Source organism: Canis lupus, chromosome 19 (genome assembly GCF_048164855.1).
Source record: "Canis lupus baileyi chromosome 19, mCanLup2.hap1, whole genome shotgun sequence".
Classification (NCBI taxonomy): Eukaryota; Metazoa; Chordata; class Mammalia; order Carnivora; family Canidae; genus Canis; species Canis lupus.
Window position 1 is genome coordinate 16,801,628 of NC_132856.1, and position 18,726 is coordinate 16,820,353.

At 36.8% G+C, this 18,726-nt stretch overlaps 1 protein-coding gene across 8 annotated transcripts in view; it reads right to left on the reverse strand.

The window, feature by feature from the left end:
- Window positions 1-18,726, reverse strand: part of CNTN4 (contactin 4) — a 917,305-nt gene that overhangs the window by 875,876 nt on the left and 22,703 nt on the right. For 2 of the 8 annotated variants that reach the window (XM_072785321.1, XM_072785320.1), the window contains exon 1: window positions 11,520-11,906. The exons of the other annotated variants lie outside the window; for them this stretch is intronic. The gene's annotated coding sequence lies outside the window, so the exon portion shown is untranslated. Of the gene's footprint in view, window positions 1-11,519; window positions 11,907-18,726 lie in introns of those variants that run through there. 8 annotated transcript variants of the gene reach the window in all.

Consider the following 18,726-nt stretch of genomic DNA (forward strand, 5'->3'; position numbering starts at 1 on the left):
GTAAAAGAGGAGCCCAAGCACTCAAATGCACAAATGCCAACCTGATTAACCAAAGATTACGAAAAATCAGGTACACATGACACCATGCAAAAAAATAATAAAGCTAAACTGACCTAAAGAAATGACTAAATAACTGACCTAAAGAAATGGAGATGCATAAATGTTCAAAGATTTCAGAATAATCCTTGTAAGGAAATTTAGAGAAGTACAAGAAAACACAGACTGATAACTAAATGAAATCAGGAAAACAATGCTAAACAAAATGAAAAATTTGACAGGAAATAGAAACCACCAAAAAAAATAAAATAAGTCAACAAAAGAACTCAATAGAGAGTTTCAAAAATGGGCTTGACCATGTAGAAGAAAGAGTCAGTTACCTGGAGAACAGGACATTGGAAATTACCCAGTCAGAGGAACAAAAAAGTTAAAAGAATGAAAGAAAGTAAAGAAAGCCTATAAGATTTATAGTATACACCATCACCAAAAACAACAAAATTTACATTATAGGAATTCCAGGAGAAGAGAAAGAAAAATGGACAGAAAGTATAGTTAAAGTAATAATACTGAGGCACCTGGGTATCTCAGTTGGTTAAGTATCTGACTCTTGGTCTCAGCTCATGTGATGATCTTGGGGTCCTGGGACTGAACCTCATATTGGGCTCCATGCTTGGCAAGGAGTCTGCTTGAGAATTCTCTCCCTCTGCCCCTTCTCTCTCTCCCTCTCTCTCTCTCTCTCTAATAAATCTTTTTAAAAAGTAATAAATACAGTAATAATAGCTGAAAACTTCCAAAATCTGGGCAGAGAAATGATCAAATAGATCCATCAGGCCCAAAAGATGCCAAAGAAGTTGAACCTCAATATAGCTTCACAAAAATACATTATAATCAAATTGTCAAAGACAAAAAAATCACTTTAAATCAGCAAAAGAAAAAAGTTACCAGAAGGGAACCTCTATAAGACTACTGATGGTTGGGATCCCTGGGTGGCTCAGAGGTTAAACGCCTGCCTTCGGCCTGGGGTGTGATTCTGGAGTCCCGGGATCAAATCCCACACCGGGCGCACTGCAGGGAGTCTGCTTCTCCCTCTGCTTGTGTCTCTGCCTCTGTGTGTGTGTGTGTGTGTGTGTGTCTCTCACGAATAAATAAATAAAAACTTTAAAAAAAAATAAGACTACTGACGGATTTCTCAAAAGAAATTTTTCAGGATAGGAGGCAGTGGGGTGACATATGCAAAATACTGAGAGTAAGTGTCAACCATGAATTTTAGACCCAGCAAAGCTGTCCTTCCAAAATGAATGTTTCCCAAACAAACAAAAAGCTGAGGGAGTTTATTACCAATAAACCTCCCTTACAGGAAATGCTGAAGGGAGTTCCTTGAATGGAAGTAAAAGGAAGCTAACTGACACCAGCAAAATATTTAAAAGGTAGAAAAATATCACTGGTAATGGCAAATATATAGTCATCATTAGATACTACAATGTGCTAACAGTGTGTATAATTCACTTACAACTCTAATTTAGAAATAAAAATGAACATAGTAGAAATAACCACATCTACAGTAATTTGTTATTAGTTATACAACATAAAAAACATTATATTGTAACATCAATAACCAAAAATGTGAGGTGGAGAAGTAAAACTGTAGAGTTCATGAATTCTATTGAAGTTGTAACACCTATTTTAAAATAGGTGTTATAAGATTAAGATATTTATAAGTTTATAAGTTTAAGATGGAAGTCTCAAGATAACCACAGCAGAAAACATGTAATAATTATACAACAGAACACAACAAAGAAGTCAAAGCACACTGATACCAAAGGACAAAAAAGCACACCAAAAAAAGGCAGCAGGATAAGAAACAAGAAACAACAGATCTACGAAACAAGAAAACAATTAACAAAATGGTAATAGGAAGTCTTTACTATCAATAATAACTTTAAACATAAACAGATCAAATTCCCCAAATAAAAGACACAGTTTAACCTGATTAGCAATCAAAACATTTGTGAAAATAACTGAACCAAATCCACAAATAAAGGAAGAAGAAAACATAGATCTAAACAGAACTATTTCATTCATCAATTTGGTCATGGTTCATTCTAAGTTACAAAGAAAATGGGAAACCTTAAAAAAAATGCAGTCTGTAAAATGAATCAATGAAAATGTACCACAAGTCATGAGATGGTCAGAAAGTATGTGGCTGTAATTGCAATATGGTGAACCATCCAAAGGAAATGAGCACTGATGCTTCAAATGATCTTGAGATTAACCACTTACTTAATGACAGCACAAAGCAAGGCATATATTTGAATGTAGTTAAGAGAGTAAAGAGGTTAAGGCCACAGAGTTCTCATTTTGTTTCTTCAGGGGAGAGCAGAGGTACAGTACAGTTTCACCAATTCACAATCACAAGAAATAGAGGCAAACTCATTCAAAAAACCTGAAAGTCATGTGCAAACTTCTTCCTGGATTCTCTCTTAAGATCTTGCACTATATGCATGAAATCAAACCCTGAAAATTTCTAGCAAGCACTGCTGCTTCCCTTCTCTCTTTCCCTTTCTCATCCTCCCCTCATCCCCCACCCGACCCCCACCCGTCTTTCCTCATCCCCTCTTTCCCCTTCTTCCGCTCCTCTGATCATTTGCAAAGGCAGCTATACTAGTTTCTGAACTGGTAAGGGAAGGGATGATTAAGAAAACTGAAGTGAGAAATGAAATAATATCCAAAAGGAATGCAAAGGCCCAAGCTTTTTTTTTAAAGTATATTTTGAAGAGATTACAAAATATTTTTATGAAAAACATTATTCACAGTAATCATATTATAGAGCTAGATGCTTCCACAAATATGGGGAAAAGATGTATGCATCCACACTGTACATACATGGCTTCTACTCTTGGCTGTATGACCAGTCAGGATAGATCCAACCAAAGGCAAAACAATGTCCTACAGGTTTTGTGTGAATGATTAATAGGTCTATGACAGAAACAAAGTGTCATAAAATAAGTGTATCAGGATGAAGTAAGTAAGTACTGATGGTAGCAATCTCCATTGGCCAGGAGGTTTATTTTTGTATACACCCTTGGTTCCTGACTAAGCCACTAACAGACAATGATTTAGTGCATTTCAGTCTTTACTTTTATTTAAAGCTAGATTCATAAAACGGATGCATCTGCCAAAGGCTGTAAGCTTTTTGGAGGCAATCACCAGAACCCCACGTAAAAAATATACGACAGTGAAAGTACATCTGCTTGAACACAAGCATGTATAATTAATTCTGCTTGTGGCAAACCTGAGAACAGTAAAGGTGATTACGTAGTTATCAGTTTGAGACTCTGAGAGCCCTATCATTCTAGAGCCTGAGTTTCTATCATTTCTTCAACTTCATATCTGTAACTCCTTTCCTATTGCTGATGTGAAAAACTACCACAAATGTAGTGCTTTACATCAATATGAATTTATTATCCTATAGTTCTGGAAGTCAGAAGTCTAAAATGGGTCTTACAGGGCTAAAGTAAGTGTTGGCAGGCTGCACTCCTCTTGAGGGGTCTTGTAGAATCTGTTTTCTTGCCTTTTCTAGCTTCTAGAGGGGGTTCTCATTCTTTACTTTGTGGCTTTCTTTCACCTTCAAAGCTAGCTACCTCATCACTCTGACCTCTGCAGTCACCATCAGGTCTCTTTTTCTGTCTCCTCTACTTCTCTCTCCAGAGATTAGGACATGGACATCTGTGGTGGGAGCCATTATTCTATCACAACACCCTGCATGACAATTTTATAGAAAGCTGCCTTTTGTAATGGAGGAAAAATCATTTAAAATTCAAAAGTGCTCTACATTTCAGGAATATTTCCCCAACTTTCCCAGCAACTATTATTCGCTGAAAGAGGATCAAGTGACACCAATTTGAGGACTCCATATAACCCTCTACCTTGTAAACTGTATACTGAGTTTCCTCAGGCTGGTAAATTATAAAACTTAAGAACTTTAAAAGAAACGAAACTGGGATTCATAAGGAAATCAGAGGATACTCTTATCACAATGACATGATATATGATAGACCCAGGCATATACAAGTAGAGACAAATGAAAAAAAAGAAAATGAAGTTATTTTTTTCCAAATGCAATATAAATCTTCAGACAGACTTCAACTTTGTGCTACCAAAAAAAAAGGAAGCTATGGGAGCACCTGAGTGGAACATTTGGCTAAGCATTCAACTCTTGATTTTGGCTCAGGTCATAATCTCAGGATAGTAAGATCAAGCCCTAAATCAGGCTCTGCACTTAGGACAGAGTCTGCTTAAGACTCTCTCCTTCTCCTTCTGCCCCTCCCGGTCCCTGTACATGTACCTCCTCTCTCTCTAAAATAAACAAATAAATCTTTAAAAAGGAAAAAAAAAAAAAGGAAACTATGGTTTCAGATAGACCTAGATCTTAAAATCTTTATTGACCTGATTGGGGCAGCAAAGACACTCATCTTTTTGCTAATCATGTAAGAAAATGTGTCACTTCTGTGTCAACAAATATTTTAAAAGCTACAGTATGTTAGGTGAGTTTCATGGATTAAAAAGAAAAGGCTATACTTGTCCATGATAAAGACCCAATTGATTTAGAAAAGGAAACAACAGGAGGGTGGCTACGTTTAGCAGGAGTGTCTACTGTTGCCTGTGGCAGAACTTTTGCCAGCTCTTGGTTCTGGAATCATTCAGCTGCTGTAACACTCCCAATCAAGCAGTGTTGTAAAAGTGCCCTTAATGTCCAATTTTTATCACCATTCCATGAGCACTTCATTGACAACCTAATGGTTGTCATGGTTCCCAAGTTGTGCTGCACTTTCAAGATAGTTCTGGGGAGTTCAGTTTCAACAACATACTGCACTGCATTCCTTTTGATGATCTTATCTTTGCAAAGCTAGGTCTATATCAGTGCTGTGACAAAATGGGCTGCATAAAAATAAGTGTAGACAGGAAATAGTCAATAGTCAAATCCAATTCCAATGTCTGAGATTTCATTCAGGGCCTAAGAAGGGAACATAACTTATTTGAAAGTAATTATGGTTAAGACTGGAATAAAAGTATTTTTCTTTGAACTGATGTGTATTTTTTCAAATGACATAATTTTTTCAAGTTATTCTGCAAAATTAATACTTAGTAATTTGTTTTAATCTAACTACTTAATAAATGAAAGTGTTGGGCATTTCTTTGGGCCTAGAGTGCTATGAAAACATTACAAAGATATTAAGGATACCTTGAATCAAAGTTTGGGAATTTTGGATTTATCCTCTTCCCTTTAAGATGTTCACAAATACTGGCTCTCCTATTTCACTGACAAAACCTAGTACCCAGAAGACCACATCTTCATCTGTTATAGGAAAAAGTGTGCAGTATCCACGTCTCCTGGAAAATCTCCCTTTCTCTCCTGCTTTCCAGAAAACTTCTCTCTTCTCCCTAAGAAATCATACCATGGCAATTACTTGTTCTTTGGCTGCCAAGCATTTGAGCCTCTTCCTTTTTTGGGAAGTCTCCACCATCAGAAGACACATTGGGAAACAATTGGATTCCTATTATAAAAGCTAAAATAGCAGGCTATTCACTTGCCCAGGCTTCCTGTTGCCTGGGAACAAATGCCCAATACATGTTTAGCCAACAAGATACACTGCTTCTAGAACTACGAATGGGATCCAGAAAAAAACAAGGAGTGGTATGAGCACGGTGGCTACAGAGTCAGCAACATTCAGTCTCAAAGACAAAAGAAGCAGCGGTACCAGCAGTAACATCCAGTGTCACTGTAGCAGCCAGGACCCAGCAGTCATGGGTGTCAAGAACACTGCTTCTTTGGGAAGTTGTAGTTATGTGAGTGCTTATTCGGCCTCTTCAATCCTTACTATTTTCTAAGTCTGATTCTACAATGTCCAATAGATTTCAAAAAACTTCATTTCTTTCTGCTTTAATCATCCTCAGTAACTTCCTGTCAGTTGTGAGTAAAATCATGATGTATATAGCTCCCTAAACACAATCTTATTTCTACAGAAGGTTTATAAGCCTCCCAACATGATAAAGTTACACAAAATAACACAAATAAAACTCAAACAAGTGAATCAACTCCAGGCAACAAAACTCATTTTGAATAAAGCATCTTGCCAAAAATTCTAAACTCCCCCCACAATTATCACAGGGGATTAGAATGTGGAAAAGTAAAGAGATGACATCCTGTCTTGGAATACTACACAGTTCCAGAGTTAGGACAATGGAGAAATATGCAGCCCCTCCACACATTCCCTTTGTCTGTAGTGGCAAGGCAGTCCCACTGCTGATTTCTCTGCTTAGTTCATTTAGAATAAGACCTAAATCACTTGCTTTTTATGGGTAAGGCTGACATAACCTTAAGTAGAGCAATATGAAATGTGCCACTATAACATATGAAATTGACATTTCACGTCCATTTTAGATACAGCTTGATGACCTTAGTCTAAAAGAGCCATTTTAAGTGAGAACCAGAGTTTTATTTTTTGACAGATGGGTGCCATGGCTAGAGAATTTATCTACATTATATCTGAACTCAAGTATGATCTACACAATTATTTTGATTCAATGGATTTAGACACTGTCAAGATATTCTTCCTCTCCCGGATTCTAATTTGTTATGTCACAGATGTCCTATTTAAAGACCTTTTTTTTTTTTTTTTTTTTGTATTTCAATCACATGAAGCCAGATGACATGTAACTAGTCCTTCAAACTGATAATCCATATATTTCTATCTTTACTCATCTGGGGTTGTTGGAGAAGAAGAGAATTTACAATCAATTAATCCCCATAGTACTCTAACAAAAAAGCAAACAAACATGGCCAATTCTGTTGAGTAGTATCTATAATTACAAATACCATAAAGTACATTATATTTGTTTATATACCTGGAATACTGGATTCCTTTCTTTCTTTCTTCTTTTTTTTCCATCAAGGAAGCAATGTAACCCTTTCATTTTTAAGAATTATACACTGACAAATTACTGTCATATCACTTCTGAAATACAACTCTCTAAAATATTAAAAAAGTAGTTTAAATAATACATTAACAGTGAAAATCTGTGTGTTTTATTAAACTTGCCAAAACAAAAACACAAAAATGGGAGAATATTATGAATTTGTTCATAAAGACTAAATAATGGAGTATGAAAAACTTGTCCTTGAATTGCTACCTGGCTATAACATTTTTCTTCTCTTGTACAGTTTCTCCTACATCAGTGTATTTTTAGTCATTTTTTCAGTCATCAACAAAAGAAAATACAACATAGGCTGGTATAATCAAAATGAAAATTTAATGGTTGATATAAATGAATTCCACAACTAAATTGGCTTCAGGTACAATTTCATCCACGGATAAAGATGGAATCATGTGTTTAGCTCTTTCATCCTTTGAAATGAATACATTTTCAATCAGTGCCTCCCTTTAGGATGGCAGAATGATAGCCAAGAACTTGGGATTACACCCTCATCCCTCAAAATACAGAAGTAAAGAAAATAAAGTCTTAGAATTAGTATCAACAGACCTAAATGGATCATCTGAGATCATGGATCCATACCTGAATGAGAAGTATAGCCAAATGCCTCCTAGAACACTGCCTACAACACAAATTCAACCCTAAGACCAGGGATGAAGCCGATAGCTCACAGATCAAACAAGGGAAAATTCGTGTTTATCAGAATGGAGATGGACTATGAACTTCAATGGGTTTTGCTGTTTCATGGCAGTAGCCTCTTCTCTCCAATTAGACATAAGTTACAAGAAGCCAGGAACCATTTCCCATACTTATGATAACCCCTTCTGTTCTAAACAACCAATCTGGACACAGATCAGGCAATTAGGTATAAAGACAATAAACAGTGCATTTTTATTTTAGTTCATTTTTAAGATTTCATTTATTCATGAGAGACATAGACATATAGGCAGAGACATAGGCAGAGGGAGAAGCAGGCTCTCTGTGGGGAGCCTGATGCAGGACTCAATTCCAGGACCCTGGGACCATGACCTGAGCCAAAAGTAGACGCTCAACCACTGAGCCATCCAGGTGCACTCAACAGTGCATTTTTAAATCACAAAGTTCCAGGGTGCCTGAGTGGCTCAGTCAGTTAAGCATGTCACACTTGATTTTGGCTCAGGTCATGATCTCAGGGTCTTGAGATGAAGTCCTGCATCAGGCTCCATGCTGGGCTAGAGGCTGCTTGCCCTTGCTCATTCCCTCTGCTCCTCCCCACTGTATGCTCCCTCTCTCTCAAAAAAATAAATAAATAAAATTAATTAATTAATTAAATCACAAGTTTCTCATATTACCTCTTCATTTGCATCAGCCAGCTCTACCTATTCTCCCCAAAATTTCTTTTATTTTTTTAAAGATTTTATTTATTTATTCATGAGATAGAGAGAGAAAGAGAGAGAGAGAAAGAGAGAGACAGGCAGAGGAAGAAGCAGGCTCCATGCACGGAACCCAATGTGGGACTCAATCCCGGGTCCCCAGGATCAGGCCTTGGGCTGAAGGCGGCACTAAACCGCTGAGCCACCCAGGCTGCCCTCTCCCAAAAATTTCTATCAACACCATCACTCCATTACTAGCTCTAAAGAGACAACATCAATTACCTCATTCTTTCTCAAATGCTTCCTCTGATGACAACAATCCCAGAATACTAACTTATAACCATATTCTCTCTGGCTCACTTATGCTACCATGCTCCTGTGTTTTTAAGATTTTAAGGCTTAAGAACCACCATTAGGGTGTACAGAATAGAGGAGATTTACTATCTCAAAGCTGATATTAAATATGCTTTTTTTTTCAGACGGTAAGATCTTTGTATTTTATATGACACATTTAGGGAAAATAATATTCCAATGAATATGTCTCTTTCCAAGACCTTAGTATGCAATAGAATCCTTACTCTTGTCCCTAGCCTTCAGCCTATATTCAAGCCTTTTCTTCCTCCTTACCTCAGCTGGCTTCCTCAAGGACTACACAGGCCAACCAAATGTTCTCCTACCTGGTTTGTCATACCCTTTTCAATTCTGGAGCCCAGAGTATTTTTATTTAATGATTTCACTGAAATTCACTAGATTAGAGTTCCTCAACCTTGGCACTATTAGCATTTTGGACTAATACAGGGGCTCTCTCAAGAACAGTAGGGTGTTTAGCAGTATCCCTGGCCTCTACTCATTAGATGCCAGTAACATTCCCCCAGTCATGAGAACCAAAATGTCTCTAGACATTAATAAATATCCCCTAGGGACAAAACTGCCCCCACTAGGCCCCACTGGGCAAAACTGCCCCACTGAACTGAGAACTTCTGCACCAGAGGTTAACTGGAGACATCAGAGGACAACTGGGGACATAAACTATGTTTTAGAGATATCACAAACTTTTAGCAATGATTATATCATTGTTCAAAATATCCAAGTGTTTCTTAAATTAAGGTATCTCCATGTTCTCCTCTTAAAGCTTTTCGATGCTTCAGACCAGATTCTGTCATCCATCAACCTGCTGTCCTGCCTATAAAGTAGTTCTCAGACTCAAACTATGTATGAATTCAAATCACCTGTGAGGCCCTGGAGATTTTCATTTCATAAACTTGGTAGTGGGGCCAAGGAATGAATCTCTATTAATAAAAAGTTTCATAGCTGATTCTGATACATAGCCCCTGTACAAGCACATTTTTTTCTAAAATTGCAGGAAGGATTGAGAGGCAAATGACCACCAGGAGACCAAACTCCTCTAGACACAAGCAAATATTCTGTCTCCTAATGGAAGTCAGGATGGGCATATCCCAATTCAATCGTCTTTCCAATAAGTGAAGAAAGATCATAAAACCTCCTTTTACTTCTATGGGCTACTTCATCAGAGGAGGTCAATTTTTCTTTAATTCCATCAGTTCTTAAAGAAGTATCTTTTATAACAGAAGAGCAGACTAAGTCATAGAAAAGAAAATACAGGCTTTATAGGACACATACTCAATTTTCATAAGAAAATCATAAGAAAATAATAAGGCTTTAAATCTAATTCTGAAAAGTGACTTTTAATAAATCAAAAGGTTGTTAAAGGATCTAACCAGTGATAAGTTTGAAAAGGAAAGTAACCCTAAATTGAATAATTCATGAACTCAAGCATACAAGTAATTTCCTAAAATTTTCTAACAATTCAAGCTGCCGTACACATATATTTACTTTGCTACATTAGAATATGAATTTCTCATCCTCAAGGGCTTTCATCTGTCCATTTTAACTCTACAAAGAACCAGTAAATATTACGGATAATATCAACAACATAATTGTTTCATATTACAAATAAGAAACAGGCTCTTTGATTCTGGGTTTGTGATCTAAGACCTAGAAATTGTCCAAACTGGGACAGAAATCCAAGTACTCATATTCTAAGTTCAATATGTAAATTTTCCTTGAAATAAAATCTATGTACAGCTAAGAAAAATACAGAAATCAGAGACTTTAAAAAGCTATGGAGAAACTCTGAGTTATTCTCTTTTGAGAATAGATCCAGTGGAATATGTAACTTACTCTTTACAAAGTAGCCTTATCTTCTTCTATCTTCTCTATTTCCCTGTGCTAGCAGCAATCACTGAATGTATGGAGACTCCAGGTTTATTTATTTATTTTTTGAGACTCCAGGTTTAATAAGACTATGACACTTAAGAAACCTTAAGAATTATATGGTAAAACAGATGGCAGAAAATGTCATTTGGTTGCCAACAACTATAACAGAAAGAAAATAATCACCTTTTTTCTCTAGAGATAAAAGAACTAAATAAAGCTAAAATTAATTGCAGATAGAAGGAGAAAAGCCCAATAGGTGATGATGTCCCAACCAACCCTTACTTGCTCCTTTCTCTCTTCCAACTCCTCCCATTCAACCTACTACAGATTGCTCTGGTGTTCCAATATCAAATCCATAATTTCTTCCCCTCTGTGTACCTTCTACTTCTTTCTTCTTCCTTTGTTTCATTATCTGCTTGCTTGTAACACCACCAAAAAACCAATTTCTCTCTGACATTCACTCCAGCAGCCTTTCCCAATTGTTGGGAAGCTGCTCAGGCAAACTGCTCTTCAACTCTTACTGCCCCTTTCTCAAAATCCAATACATCTTATTTCTCCTATAGTTTCCTAGACAAAGAGTCTATATAAACAGAGAAATGGGCCCTGTGTCATTCAGAATGAGGACCCATCGGATGTTCTATATATTGTTATTGCCATAACAATAAAGGTCTATTATTATAGAAAATCCCACTCATACGAAAAAATAAATATGAGTAAAGAAAAGACAGAATTTTAAAAACTCCTCCAAGTAAGGAAAAAGGATGACCAACTTGGCTGCCAGCCAATCACAAATATTCACTCTCTATACTTGTCCAGGGAATACAAAATGATCACTATCCTCATCACAATGGCAAATTATAATGAAACCTCTGAGGATATTAGGGAGAAAGGCCTTGGTTTCAGGATTGTCAAAACAATTATAATAAAACAGCTGCTCACCTTCGTATGAGGAATTTAACACATTATCTCCCTTCTTCTTCACAACAAGCTTGTTTTTGAGTATCTAGTGTGGATAACAAACCACCCAGAAACTCTATGACTTATTACCATGAATTATTAGTTCTCCTATTTCTGTGAATGGGCTCAGCTGGGCAGCTATCCCTTGGAGTTTTCCACGCAATTATAGTCAGAAAGCACTTAAGACTGAAATTATCAAATGTCTTGGCCAGGCGGGGTTATCCATGGTAACACACATGTCTAGCTCAGCAAGCGGGACAACTGCAATAGCACTTCTCTGGCCAGCAGTCACTCTTTCTTCACATGACCAGCCTGAGCTTCCTCACAGCATTTTTGTCAGACTTCCAACATGGCAGTGGCTTCCCCCCAGAGTGATCATACCATGAAATAAAGTGGATGCTGCAAGGCTCCTTGTGATGTAGTCACAGAAGTCATGAAGCATCACCTCCATTACATCTAGTGATGACACAAGGCCAGCCCAGATTCAGTGTGGGAGATGACCACACCAGGTAGAAACTTCCAGAGGCTCTTTGGACCATCTTAGCTAACATGATGCCTACTGGGTAACCAGCGGAAAGTACTGTTTGAAATTACAAACAAGAAACAGACTCTCTAATTTTGGGTCTGTGATCTAAATCCTAGAAATTATCCAAAATGGGACAGGATTCCAAGTATTCAGATTCTAAGTTCAATGTTCAGCCCATACCAGTCAGATGACAATGTTAAAATGGATTACACTTAAAAAGATGAATGAAGTTTTCATCCAAATGTTAATTTCACCTACAATTAATTAACTGTCCATGGAGTGGACATTTCGGGGCAGCCCACTATCCCACATTAGTCACATCTTCTTTTGTTAATAGCTATCCATTTTTCTTTAGGAACACTGCTCCACCCACACAAGACTCAAGATGTCCTATTCTGCCTTAGCTAAGGAAAGCACATGCTCAACTATCTCCTCTCTCTCTTCTATTCTTTCTCTTTTTCAGCTCTTAAACATAGTGGCAAAAGGACTGCAATGTTTGAAGCACATTTATTTTAGTGCAATGTATTGGCAGAATGCCAACTAATTGTTGCTGATGAAACTCCTGCCCTACCCCTGTTATCCTCTGCCTGGTAGTCAGGCCACTTGATGCATTTCCCATAAATTCCCAGGTGAGATACACTGGATCTGTGGTAATGGAATAGGAAGGACACTGTAGTGTTGTACATACCAGATCTGGATCTATCTAACCCAGCTCAGTTTAAATATGATTCAGCCACTACTTCCTTACTAGGTGTATGCATCCTTAGGCAAATCACTTAAATTCTATGAAGCTGTTCCTCACCTGTAAAACCAAATGAACAAAACTTTCTTCAAAGAATTGCAAAGATTAAATGAGATGATACAAGTTAAGCACAAGGTCTGGCTTGTAGTAAGCACCTCAGTAATTGTTAGCTATTACACTTAATATTACAGGTCCATAATTGCTTATCTGCAATTCTAATATCTAAAAAGTTCTGAAAATCAAATCCATTGTCAGCAAAACCTGAAATGGGCTCCCTGTAATCTTTACACCATTCAAGTGGCTATTCTTTTTTCACTGCAGAAATGTCAATATGCGTGGGTGTTGCCCAATATCCTACTGGAATAACAAAGGGCACATACCACAGCAGTATAACACCCTTTTTAAAAGATAAAAATCTAAAACACTTTTGACCCCAAAACTTTCAAATAAAAGAGTATAGACCTGTAAATTATTATTATTTATGAAATTTAAAATAAAAACTGCATATATTGAGAAGAATGGATATGGAGAACTGGGAATGATCCCCCCAAAAATGCAACTATTTATCAACATCCAGAAGTTATATGAAAGCCAATTTCAATAACAAACAAACATTTTACACTGAACTAATACTGCTTATATAGACAAATTGTGCCAAAGGAACAAATTTACATATAATTGGATAAGCTACTCTACAAATACCGTACTTCTAGTTAAGGCATGTAATTAGAACTGCATCTTCTGGTTTTTAAATTTAGTGTGTGTTTAAGAATTATATTTTATTACCTGAATAAATACCATTGGTTCCACACTTGTAGGTTTCTCACGGGCTGCTGTTCACTCATATCATACCCTCTTACTCACACTGAATTAGAAAAATCAGAGGTTTGAATTATAATCCCACCCTGGGACTGTTGCTTTTGCTTATACTGTCAGAGCTGGCTCTCAGTAGTTCAGAGCTCCAGAATAAAAGACTAAACCACTGTAGTATCCTTTCTCTAGGGTTAAATTTTAACTTCACACTAAAGATTCTGAGGCTCTCTTTCCAAAATTAAAATGTAAAGTTGAGGATAAACATGTACAAATTCCCCATATGATAAATACAAAAATTATAATTTGTTAAAAAGGAGGCAGCAGACCCAAAATGGAGTTACTTATGTTAAACAACATACCAGCAAACCAATGCTTAATCTCTAACCTAACTGCAGTTCCAATCATCCAGGAATGTAACCTTTAACCAGTCAACATAGAATTACCTGGTCAGCACTAGTGAGATGTTCCACAGTACAGGACCCTTCCATTCCCCTTGGGAGGGAAGCCTGGCCTGAACAGTGCATTCTTTGCTAATAATTTCCTTTCTCCATCTTCAAATACCTTTCCTTTTCTACAGCTCTGTAGAGCTCCTTTCTATTACTACATGGGATACTGCCTGAATCATGAATTGCTGAATAAAGCCAATTTGACCTTTAAATTTACACACTGAAATTTTCATTTGACAATTCAAACCAGAGTGGCGTGTGGAGAGCCTTATTACTTCTGATTATGAATAAAGTTGTGATGCATTCTATCATTTTTCTACCATAGCTTTTTAGATCATTTTTTAAAAACTTAAGATATACCTTATTTATTTTTGTATTAAGTTTTTAAAATATTAATTCCAGTATAGGTACAAAGCGTTATATTCACTATAGGTGTACAATATAGTGATTCAACAATTTTGTATGGTTCTCAGTGCTCATCGAGTACATTAAATGTACTCGTTAATCCCCATCACCTATTTCACTCATCTCTCCACCCACCCACCCCTCACTTAAGATATATTTTAATTTACAGTATAAATGGTTTTTGGGAGCAGGCAAATGATAATAGGTAAAATTTATATATAATGCCAGCTTTAAAAAAGCCTTCATTTCAGAAAACATGTCTATTTGCCAAAACTGCAAGATTCATTCATGAAATCACCAAAGAAATTTGTTTGAAAGGATCTGTTCATATAAACACTGATACTGGTATGCCATTTTATGTACAATCCAGTTAAGTAGGTAAATGAAGAAAATGAGTTCTATAAAAGCCAGGAAGTTTGTTCAAGGTCATGAAGTTAACTAGCAAGCAGATGGGGCAAAAGACCATTCATTAAAAACAATCTAATAGCACGGTGAAGAGCTTCTCTCCAAAGTCTTCAGTATATTTTCAGTTTTCATGAATTTTTCAGAGAGCATCTGTTTTTAAGTAAGTAGAAACATATCCAGGGAAAATAAGACCCGTTATAAGAAATTAAAATCCACGTTCAGACACATGCTCTTCTTTACATGTTTGCTAAAGGAAATTTAATGCCATCAACACTTGATTATTTCCAAGAATACAAGAGAATACAAAAATAGCATATCTAAAATAACTTTCTTTATCCATCCCCACACTGTTTAAAACAACTAGTTTCTTCTCATAAATCTAAGGATAAGGAAGCCAAAGGTTCTCTTTTTCTCATTACAAATAACTCATCCAGCAACCAAAGAAGGTCTCTCATATGTTGTTTTAGAAGAGTATTTGCAAACAATGGTGTATGGGCTCTTAATGCCACAAGAAGAGTTTTGAGCTATTTTAATGTAATAGTACATTTAAAATCTTGAGAAATTCAGGGTTAAATAAAGTTTGAAAAATTCTTTTATTTCATTTTCCATACATATAATATAGTCTATACATTTTCCATATTGTATTTTGGAAAATAATTCTCTATTATACATCATAATTATTTTTTTTTTATACATCATAATTAATCCAGATTTAAGATTACTATAAAACCAGGATCCCTGGGTGGCTCAGCGGTTTAGTGCCTGCCTTCAGCCCAGGGTATGATCTTGGAGTCTTGGCATCGAGTCCCACATCAGGATCCCTGCATGGAGCCTGCTTCTCCCTCTGCCTGTGTGTGTCTCTGCCTCTCTCTCTCTGTGTGTGTGTGTCTCTCATGAATAAATAAATAAAATCTTTAAAAAAAATATTACTATAAAACCAAAATCTAGCCTATTTTTTAATGTTTCTAGTAATGGCTCAATACATGATGAGACACCCTATTTATTTTTAGACCATTCCACTCATTTGCCTCCCTGTGGTTTCCTTAATATGTCTTGGTTCTTACCTCTATGTAAATGCAAAACAGATCTTCCATTTAAAAGCTTTTTGAATAAGTGAGGATGTCTACTCTAATCCTATGCACTGAATTTCCATCACCATAAGCTAAATAACCTAAATTCTTCTGGTTTGGATGCTATCACTTTCCAAACTGACCTCATGATATATGTGTTTTGGAGATTAAAGTAATACAGATCACAGTCCTCAGAGTGTGATCATTGTCAACACTGGATGAATATTGACCCAAAGACTCACTGTCTTTGAGACCTTGACAGGTTAGCTAACTTTCTCTAAGCCTCACTCATTAGGAAAACAGTAATAATGATAGTTCTTGCCATTGTGATGTTTCTGTGAACATTAAATTTAATATATTGAATGTGCCACATGAGAAGTATTAGCTGCTATCCATATGTCCATTTTGAAATACATATTTTCTTTTAGCCAACTTAAAAAAATAGAATTCACCAAGTACTCAACAGTGACTGATTGGCTCAGGGTTGTAATCAGCAGGTAATGGAACAGTGAGGAAAGAAACTGGCAGAGGATTAAAAATAAACCACAAATTATCGGCAAGTAGATAAAGCCCTGACTGTATAATCATTACCAAACAGACTCTATCTTTGTCTTCCCATGTAGTAACATGTCACTTTCTTTTAAGGGTTTCAGTGAAACACACTCTGCAAAAGCTTTCAATTTGAACAAGAAAGGGAGTGTAGAAATAAACAGCTTGTAACAACATAGACTTCAACTTTTCCGTACTCTGCTTGAAAGAATGGCATTCAGAGACAGAACAAAATTCAGTGTCAAGTAATTTTCTACTCATGATCTGATGCCACTCAACTTTGAGTTTGCTTTTAGCTATACCAGTGGAGCTTACAATCTTTTAATTCAGTACATGAGTTATAGTTCCCTATAGCACCTTTTAAGCACTGGCAAGGTTCTACAATAATAATGAATGTAGCTCCATTGAGCCCAAACCTCTAGCATCTCATAGATGGAAGAACTGTTGGCTCTGAGGAGCTGAACTGAACTCAGCACATATTTCCAATATAGATTCTGATCCTTGTACAACCGGTAGAGTTGCGCAGAACTCTTGACAGGAGTATAAAAAGTTAAGAGACTCAAATTATTGGTCATGTAATTTCTTTGATATTTTAGGAATGTTCTTGTTTCTAGCAATCAATTCAAAAAAGTGAATAGAGGAAAGAGATAAGTTTCAATCATGTACTTGTTCTCAAAGGATTATTATTACAGTTAAATTAACCCGAATTTCCCACTATATTAGGATCATGCAATCCCTGTCTCACTCACTCCACTTAATTCAAATGAATTCTTAAAAAAAAATGAGAGGGATCCCTGGGTGGCTCAATGGTTTAGTGCTGCCTTCAGCCCCGGGCATGATCCTGGAGTCCCAGGATCAAGTCCCACATCAGGCTCCCTGTATGGAGCCTGCTTCTCCCTCTGCCTGTGTCTCTGTCTCTCTCTCTCTGTCTTTCATGAATAAATAAATAAAATCTTTAAGAAAAAAAAATGAAAGAGATAGAGGTGAAAGAAAGAAAGAAGAAAGAAAGAAAGAAAGAAAGAAAGAAAGAAAGAAAGAAAGAAAGAAAGAAAGAAAGAAAGAAAGAAAAAGAAAAAGAGGGAGGGAGAGAGGGAGGGAGAGAGGGAGAGGGAGGGAGGGAGGAAGAGGGAGGCCTGGGTGGCTCAGCGGTTGGGTGGCTGCCTTCGCCTCAGACAGTGATCCTGGGATCCGAGATCAAGTCCTGCATCAGGCTCCTGCGAAGAGCCTGCTTTTCCCTCTGCCTATGTCTCTGCCTCTCTGTGTGTCTCTCATGAATAAATAAATCTTGAAAGAAGAAAGAAGAAAGAAGAAAAGAAAAGAAAGAGAAAAGAAAAGAAAAGAAAGAAAAGAAAAGAAAAGAAAAGACGTAAAGAGAGAAAGAAAAAAAGAGCAAAAGGCATCCACTAGGTTCTGAAGGCTGATTCCCAGGAAGATACTTCTGAGACTTCTCTAATGTAACTGTTATCTCAGAACACGAAGCCACTCCCTTACCCACCCATATCAGGACTGTGGTGGATACCTGGTAAAGGGTAGCTGATCCCAGAGCAGTACTCTACCAGGTGGCCCCTAGCAAGAACACAACTCCCAGAACTAGGAAGATCCAGTCTTTTCATGAAAAAAAGAGAGGTAATTCACTTGGAAAGATATAGAGAGAGAAACAGCATGTGCGCAGAGACCACAAAGATGAGAAAGAATGAATGGCTAAATCTCAGTAACTATGTAACAGTGGAACAGAAATCCTTAAACTGTTAATGCTCCCAATGAGGTGAATGTCAAAAGATCCCACATAACCTGCTAGTCCTAAACTTTCCTGTCCTAGTTGAGGTCCAGGTGTATGACAGTTGTGTAGCTTCCCAAAATTCCCATCCAAACATTCCATGTGGAAGACATTTCCCTCTTCTTTATGCCTATATTTCACTTTCTGATGTGCCCCCATTATTATTTAACAGAACCTAAATAAGTCTCCACTGCTTGTAACCAAAGGAGGACAAAACACATCTAAAAGTAAAAAAGGAGTTACTTGATAAGTTTTCAACCATGTTTAAAGTACACTCTCCCTTCCTCCTCTCAATCTTTTCATACACAGCACTTAGTTTTATATATCTAATTAACCTAATTATCATTCCATTCAAAACAATTATGTGCTTAAGCAGCTAACACCATCAAGTATAGTGCTATAGAACGGAAGGTGCTCAGTAAATCTTATTAGTTAATGACTAAATAAATCCTACAG